Here is a 7,309-nt window from a genome sequence, read left to right on the forward strand (position 1 = left end):
TAAAATGGAAAATATATGAGTGTAAGTGTTTTGTAGTAAATGACTTTGTTCAGAACATTTTTACGGTTTACAGTTGAGGTCAAAAGTTTACATACACCTTGCAGAATGTACAAAATGTTAATTATTTTACCAAAATAAGAGGGGTCATACAAAAGGCATGTTATTGTTCATTTAGTACTGACCTCCTGAATAAGATATTTCACATAAAAGATGCTTACACATAGTCCACATGAGAAAATAAGAGTTGAATTTATAAAAATAACCCTGTTCAAAAGTTTACATACACTTGATTCTTAATACTGTGTTGTTATCTGAATGTTTTTTCGTTTAGTGATAGTTGTTCATGAGTCCCTTGTTTGTCCTGAACAGTTAAGCTGCCCGCTGTTCTTTAGAAAAATCTTTCAGGTCCCACAAATTCTTTGGTTTTTCAGCATTTTTGTGTATTTGAACCCTTTCCAACAATGACTGTATGATTTTCAGATCCATCTTTTCACACTGAGGACAACCGAGGGACTCATATGCAACTATTACAGAAGGTTCAAACATTCACTGATGCTCCAGAAGGAAACACAACGCATTAAGACCCGGGGGTGAAAACGTTTGAACAGAATGGAGATGTGTACATTTATCTTATTTTGCATAAATATCGTATTTTTTCATTAAATAATGCCCTTCAGAGGCTACAAAAGACGCTTAAAATGTTTCCCAGAAAACAAAATAATTTACATTTAACCTGATCTTTAAATTCAAAAAGCCTCTTATTGTATCGTGTTTTCTCCTGGAGCATCAGTGAGTGTTTGAATCTTCTGTAATAGTTGCATATGACTCCCTCAGCTGTCCTCAGTGTGAAAAGATGGATCTCAAAATCATACAGTCATTGTTGGAAAGGGTTCAAATAAACAAAAATGCTAAAAAATAAAATAAAAATGTGGGACCTGAAGAATTTGTTCTGAAGCACATGAGGCAGTTTAACTGTTCAGGACAAACATGGGACTCATGAACAACTATCACTAAACAACAACAAAAAAAATATCCTTACCAAGACTAAAATATATAATTTATTACACGTTTCATTAGAAATAATTCTAATGAGCTGATTTGCTGCTCAAGGAACATGTTTAATTGTTCTAATCAATTTTTGCTGCTTATGTGGTTATAAGTGGTTTCATTTTGAAAAACAGGCTGTTTTTGTAAACACTAGAGGGCAGAACGGCCAAAAAAATACAACTTCACGCAAAATCCGTGTTTACTTGCGCACGCACACTTGCATTTGTAAACAGGAGAAAAGCACCAGATCTCAGAACTCAGATCAAATTACAGTACAGTTAGCGTTATGCATTCATTGTTGTACTGTTTTCTAACCGAATGGTTCTCGTTGTGTTTTAGTGTCTTGCAGATTTGCAGTTAAACGTGTGGGCGATCTGGTCTGTTTTAAAATGCAGTGGGTGATATCTATATTCTATATACAGTACTCTAGGTCAGTTTTGTGTCTTTGTTATTGAATTAATGTGGGGTAGATGAACTGATCCCAGATCTGTCCATAAAACACACGTGAAGAGGAAGAGTTCCGCATGGATATCTGTGACTTATCCAACATCTGATCTCTCCAATCCTCCTCTCTCACTCACTCACACACACACACACACACACACACACACACACACACACACACACACACACACACTCACACACACACACACACACACACACACACACACACACACCAAGCCCGGATTAACCATATGGGCAACTGGGCAATTGCCCAGGGGCCAACGACATCTAAAGGGCCCAGGACAGCAAGGGCACGAGCAAAATAAATTGCCTTATGTTATTTATCTTATTTACACGAAGGCATGTCATTTCTGTCTCTACATAGTCGCGCGTTTACAATGTCTCCTCCACGAAAACACGGACTGGATCTCGCACTCCATTCATAAAAACAGCATTTACTATAGCGCGGAATACCACGGAATTCGTCGATTTTTGGATTAATAAATCAAAAGTTGGTCTGTCACTTAATTCAAATCGCGATATGGACTAGTGTCTGTGAAAACTGAAATGCAAAAAGACCGTTTTAATATGAATGGTGGAGAGGCGTTTTTTTTTTTTTTTTTTTTTTTTACTACGTGCGTACTGAAGCACCCTTGAGGTAATTTTTTGCATTTGCACCTCACATGAACAGATACACTCAATCTCCAAAACTGCTGTGAGTGTCACTTTTACCGTTTCATTTAAGAAAATTAGCATCATAACATACTGTACACACAGAAACTTCACGGCAACCTGTCAAAATAAAAGTACGGTTCAACATGTAACAACAATATTAGTCTTGTATTCCCTTTGTACAGTATAACGTAGGTGTTTATATATTCCAATTAAAATAATTTACATAAAACAATATATATGATAAAAATAAATATTACAACAAGAATAACCACAAAATTGTAGAAAAAAAATACTACAATTATTATTTAAACGTTTTAAACTGAATATAATTTTTCTTCCATGTATTGATTTTAACAGTAAACCTCTGTTTGTTTGCCAAAAATTAAAAGGGTTTATTTTTCATTTGATTAAAAATAAATAAATGTTTATGCTTTCATTTGATTATCAGAAAAATTAAAACACATAAGAATTTCAAAAAAAAAAAAGGCAAAAGATTGTTAAAAATGTTAAAATAGAGAGTTTTGGACTTATTTTTCACTGAAATAAATGTTTTCGTTTTTACACAAAGTAGGCTAAAGTACCGGGAAAAAAAGTATCGTTGGCTACTGGCAAATGGTTTGAAAGTGGTTGCTTATCTATTCATTTTTTTGTGAAAATGGAGGATACTTCCCTCCCTCTCAATGTAGTGGGTCAATTTTACCAGATTATACTGTACAGATGCTGATGTGTTTTGTTTTCATAGCATCATATGTGAGTGAATGTCTTTGATAGGGGACATAGTAGTGCATTTGTAGTTCTATGAGCATTTAAATATTTGTAAATCAAAATATGATGACAGTTAGGATTTGAAGTATTGAGTATATTTACTGTATATTACAGTAATATATTCTATATATGACCATATTATGGTGATCCTGGGGTCGTGATGATGGGGCCCTTGAATATTGTTGCCCAGGGTACAACAAAGTGTTAATCTGGCCCTGACACACACACACACACACACACACAATTTACAGTTCCTTCAGTTGTCTGTCTCATCCTCTTCCACCTGTTCCGTTCTCACACTCGATGCGTTCCGAGCTCGGATATTGACCTCAGAGACACATTTGGATTATTATTGATTTTAGTATTTCGGAAGAATATGCATTGTTTTATCAGAGAGAACGCTTGTGACGTAAACTGGGCTGGAGGAACGGCTACTAAACTTACTGGACTGTTTTTGGGATAAAGAGAGACATTTTGTGGAAGACACACTCGAGTGAAGATCTGTTTTAACATTTTTAACACGCAGGAATTGTTAAAACAAACGCAGGACGCGGTTTTACGCGCATGACATTTTCAGCTTTTGGATTAAAGCGTTTATTTGAGTTTTTATATTATTATATCACATTTTTAATACTGAATGCTATATTATAATATATATATATTTTTAGTATTAAATGACTAAGAAACAACGCCTGCAGACTCAGCATGTGGAATAATGCATCCTCAAAAACTTTATTAAAACTTATACTATTATAAACCAGGCTGTATTGATGTTGTGATTGAACACGACTGCAATTGGATATGGCGAACACTCTGGAGAGAGAGATTCTGGAGCGGGAGCTCCGTCCACGGCTCTGTTATCTGACTAAAGGAGACCGCGGGTACGGATTTCATCTGCACGGCGAACGCAACCGAGGAGCGCAGTACATCCGCAAGATCGAGCCGGGCTCCCCCGCGGACCTGTCCGGTCTCAAGTCGGGCGACCGGGTGGTGGAGGTGAACGGAGAAAACGTGGAGGGAGAGACGCATCAGCAGGTAATAAGAAGAGAACCTGATGGACAGTGTTGCCAGATTGTAAATGTCCAAGTATCGTACCAGAAGCTCAAAATTATCGTATTTGGGAGAAAATTATCGTATTTTAGTCAAACGTTCAAAATAAAGATATTTATCTAGATGTTACAGCTATTTCTCCTTTTTAGCACTCATTTTCTATACCTTATTGCAATGCTAAACTAATTATCTTACCCGAGTCAAACGTTCAAAATACAGCTATTAATCTAGATGTTACAGCTATTTATCCTTTTCAGCACTCATTTTCTATACTTTATTGTTAAACTAACAACCTCAGTTTTGAAACAACTGTCCTAAGTACGACAGGAACGTTAACTTGTGCTCGTGAGAGAGAGCCATTCTCCACGATGATTGGTTGAGAAGACGTAAGATTGGATGAAAGGCATGCGTAACGCACGTTCACCTCTCCTCACAATCATGAAGGTAGACGTAGTATCCACACAGCTAGATCTTTGAGAATAGAAGCTCTTATAATTACAACGACCATATAGTGTCACAAAATTTTGAAATTATCGTACATTGTGGTATTATTGATCGTACATCGTACAGAGGTCAAAATTATGGTACAAATACGATAATTATCGTACGTCTGGCAACACTGCTGATGGACCACTTCATCTGGGACACACACAGGGATGTGTCCCACAACCTAGTGAGCTGCCTACCTAGACAGCATTTGGAATCATATGCACAGGAAAGTTTTAAAAACGCGTATGATGTCCATAGTGCTGTCTATATAGGGATCTCACTGTGTTTTGAGACACGGCCAGTGTGTTATATTCCACACTGAGGTGACAGCGTTCATGTATATTTGTTTAAGATTGTATCATTGTGTGTTGATGTTAAGAAAACACTGCAGTCTCGCCTCTGTGAAACCTACCAAACTTTTCCCTTCACACTTACAAACACTTACTGTGGAAACCACAGTTTACCATGTTTATTGTAAAACCACAAACAATAGATATGGGGCTTCTTAAAACGGTGCAATACGTTTAGATTTTACTGTAGTGTCTTATGCCACCCTAAAAATGTTTAAATACAAGTACTGTGATATAGTAAACATATAAAATGCTAATAGCATGCTGATTTTGCTCATACCCTGAGATTTATTTGGTACAGAGCCTCTAAATAGACATGGTGAAGATTAAAAAAAAAGAGAAATGGGAGAAAAAAAAGTTCAGTGCTTTTGTGTCAGACAAACGTTTACATTTGCTCACAAAACCTTTTGTGTTTGTTTGCTAAACATTTGCTTTCCTCTGATAAACGTTTGTGCTTATTGATAAACTTAGTTTAAACTTAGTTTTTTCTATGCAAAACTTTATTTTCCAGATACATTTTGCATTCATGTGCAAAACTTTTTTGTTGTTTCCGGATAAACTTTGCATTCCCCCAATAAACTTTTTGTTGAAATGCAAAATATTCATATATTTCCCTGACAAACTTTACGTACATGTGCAAAACTTTTGCATTTCCCCAATAAACTTGCGTTCAAATGCATTTTTTTCGTTTTCCCGATAAACTTTAAGTTCATAGACAAAATTTTCATATTTCCCTGATAAACCTTGTGTACAAATGCACAATTTTTATATTTCGCTGATAAACTTTGCATACAAATGCAAAATTGTAATATTTCCCCAATAAACCTTGCATGCAAATGCAAAATTTTTGAATTTTCCTGATAAACTTTGTTTATATACATTTTGCAAAGAAATTTGCATTCATGTGCCAAACTTTTGCATTCCCCCAATAAGCTTTTTGTTGAAATGCAAAATGCAGAATGCAAAAAATGCAAAATGCAAAAAAAAAAAATCCTCAATAAACTTTGCGTGCAAATGCAAAATGTTTGATTTTCCCAATAAACTTTGTTTATATGCGTTTCCGTTAAAAAAAAAAATTGCATTCACGGACAAAACATTATTTTCCTGATTAATTTTGTATTCATGTGCAAAACTTTAGCATTCCCCCAAAACTTTTGTATATTTCCCTGATAAACTTTGTTAAAATGCAAAATTGTTCTATTTCCACGATAAACTTTGCGTACAAATCCGAAATATTCACATTTTTACAGATAAACTTTGTTTATATTCATTTCCCGTTAAATTTAGCATTCATGTGCAAAACTTTTGCATTTCCCCAAATAAATGTTTTGTTGAAATGCAAAATTTTTGTATATTTCCCTGATAAACTTTGTTAAAATCCAAAATTATTTGCAAAACTTTTTTATTTTTTCCAGATAAATTTTAAATTCATGTGCAAAACATCTGCATTTCCCAGATAAAGTTTAAATGCAAATATTTTTGTATTTCCCCGATGCGTACATGTACAAAACTTTTGCATTTCCCCAATAAACTTTGCGTTCAAACATTCAAACTTAAACTTGCGTTTAAGTGCAAAATTTTTGTATTTCCCAGATAAAATTTGCACTCATGCAAAACCTTTCCACTTCCCCGATAAACTTTGATCGCAAATGCAATTTTTTTGTTTTTCCTGATAAACTTTGCATTCATATGCAAAAATGTCATATTTCCCCAATAAACCTTGCATAGAAATGCAAAATTTTTATATTTCCTGATAAAATTTGTATGCAAATGCATAATTTTTGAATATTCCCGATAAACTTGGTTTATATGCGTTTCCCCTCATACATTTTGCATTCATGTGCAAAACTTTTGCATTCTCCCAACAAGCTTTTTGTTGAAATGCAAAATTTTTATTTCCCTGATAAACTTTGCGTTCAAATGCAAAAAAAAAAAAAAAATTCCTAATTTATTGCAAAATCTTTGATTTTTCCCGATAAACTTTGTTTAAACTTTGTTTACCCTGATAAACTTTGTGTTTGCACAGAAAATGTTGTGTTCCCTTGATAAACTTCACAAATCTTTTGCATTAGCTTGCAAAACTTCTGTGCTTGCTTGCAAAACTTTTGCGTTCCCCTGAGAAACTTGCATTGCTTTTGTGATGGAAATAATATGAGGTGGGAGGAAAAACTGTATTTCAGTGATTTTGATTTGAACACAGTTTCTTGGATTTTGCAAGCAAACACAAAAGCGTTGTAATGTTATTTTCCCTCCCATCTCATATCACCATGTCCCTTTGGGGGCTCTGAAATATGGAACTCCAAAATACCTCAAAGAATAAAATAACATGATTATATTGTACCATGTTCCAAAATCGTATGGTAATACCATGGTACCCTGTGGAATGTTTAGTGAACATTACAGATACTGTCTGTCTCTCAGGTTGTTCAGAGGATCCTGGAAGTGGAGCACCGCACCAGGCTGCTGGTGGTGGACCGGGTCACTGATGA

Source organism: Garra rufa, chromosome 6 (assembly GCF_049309525.1).
Source record: "Garra rufa chromosome 6, GarRuf1.0, whole genome shotgun sequence".
Taxonomy (NCBI): Eukaryota; Metazoa; Chordata; class Actinopteri; order Cypriniformes; family Cyprinidae; genus Garra; species Garra rufa.